The sequence below is a fragment of the Octopus bimaculoides genome, chromosome 21 (genome assembly GCF_001194135.2).
Source record: "Octopus bimaculoides isolate UCB-OBI-ISO-001 chromosome 21, ASM119413v2, whole genome shotgun sequence".
Lineage (NCBI taxonomy): Eukaryota > Metazoa > Mollusca > Cephalopoda > Octopoda > Octopodidae > Octopus > Octopus bimaculoides.
This window is the reverse complement of record NC_069001.1, coordinates 19,241,545-19,243,460: the sequence shown is the minus strand read 5'-3', so window position 1 is coordinate 19,243,460 and position 1,916 is coordinate 19,241,545. Positions and strand designations below refer to the sequence as shown.

At 38.9% G+C, this 1,916-nt stretch overlaps 1 non-coding gene across 1 annotated transcript; it reads left to right on the top strand.

The window, feature by feature from the left end:
* Positions 1–88: 88 nt before the first annotated feature.
* On the top strand, positions 89–207 carry LOC128250487 (5S ribosomal RNA). Its single transcript, XR_008266505.1, has one exon. It is a non-coding gene; the product is annotated as a 5S ribosomal RNA (ribosomal RNA).
* Positions 208–1,916: the final 1,709 nt, after the last annotated feature.

Genomic DNA, 1,916 nt, shown 5'->3' with positions numbered 1-1,916 from the left:
TATCTGTACTTAAGTGTTTATGTGTATGTGTTGTCATGTTTTCTCCAATTCTTTTCCATGAGTTCATCTAATAATAACATCAACAGATGCTTACGGCCATATCACGCTGAGAGCACCGGTTCTCATCCGATCACCGAAGTTAAGCAACGTTGAGCCTAGTGAGTACTTAGATAGGTGACCTCTTGGGAAACCTAGGTGCTGTAAGCATCCCACACTAGGCGCAGGAGTGGCTGTATGGTAAGTAGCTTGCTTACCAACCACATGGTTGCAGGTTCATTCCCACTGCGTGGCACCTTGGGCAAGTGTCTCCTACTATAGCCTCGGGCTGACCAAAGCCTTGTGAGTGGATTTGGTAGGCGGAAACTGAAAGAAGCCCGTTGTATATATGTATATGTATATATATATATGTGTGTGTTTATGTTTGTGTGTCTGTATTTGTCCCCCCCCCCAGTATCACTTAACAACCGATGGTGGTGTGTTTATTCCCCGTAACTTAGCAGTTCGGCAAAAGTGACCGATAGAATAAGTACTAGGCTTCCAAAGAATAAGTCCTGGGGTTGATTTGTTCGACTAAAGGCGGTGCTCCAGCATGGCCACAGTCAAATGACTGAAACAAGTAAAAGAGTAGAAGAGAGAGATGACAGAGTTTATGTGGGGAAAGGATGGCAGCTGAGTCCAGTAACATTTTTTATCTTTTATTTTAACTGTCCCCCACCCCCTCATTCTTCCCTCACCATTTGTATAACATAACTTAATGAAGCATCTGGACCAGTTTGGTTTTAATAAAATATATTTTTGGTACTTGTAACAATTTTCCTTCAAGTCATTGATGGGGAAAAAAAAAAGCTGGAAAAGGATTTAATAGGAAAGGTATGATGGAAAGAGAGAGGGAGAGAGAGAAAGTGAGAAAGAAAGAGAAAAAAGAAAGAAGCACACTGTAACAATGAATTAGTATTTTTGGTACTATTTTATATTATTATCTTTTATTGTTGTTGTTAATGTAAAACTAACAAAAATATGAAAATAAAATGTATTGTGTGAATGAAAAGAGAAATAAAAATAACATGGATATTTTATTTTTGATTAGCAGAAACTCTAGGAATTCATTCATTGATTGATTATTTGGTGGAAGTGGAGAAGGAGAGTGTGAGAATATGGGGACGAGAGCTGAAACCTAGAGAAAAATGTAATAATAATTACAGACACCCAGAGAGAGAAAGAGAGCGAGAAGGAGGCATATTTTCTATATATTCCATGCTAGTATTGGTTGGACAGCTTGACAGGATCTGTCAAGCTGCACTAAGTTCTAGCATCAGCTTTGATATGGTTTCTATTGTTGGATGCTCTTCCTAATGCCAACCATATTACAGTGTGTACTGGGTGTGTTTTTTATTTCACTACCACTAGTGAGGTTGCCAAGTAAGAACAGGGAAAAGGGAAAAAGAAAAAGGAAAAAGCACCTACAACTATGTTAGGAGGGGGGGGGTAGTATTTGAGAGGGGAGGTGGCTTTATACCAAGTGTTGAAAGGCTAAAGTATGATAGAGGGAGAAGCACAGGTATTTTGCTATGTAAAGGAAACATGGCTACTACACATTATAAATAAGGATGGATAGGACAAGTTGAGAATGAGGTAAAAGGAGGTAGTGATTGAGTGCCAGAGCAAGCAGATTCTCAAGGTGCAAGAAGATGAGTATAAGGAATATAAATACACACACATACACATGTATATAAATATATATTTCTTTTACTTGTTTCAGTCATTTGACTGTGGCCATGCTGGAGAACCACCTTTAGTTGAGCAAATCCACCCCAGGACTTATGCTTTGTAAGCCTAGTAATTATTCTATCAGTCTCTTTTGCTGAACCACTTAGTGATGGGGACATAAACACACCAACATCGGTTGTCAAGCAATG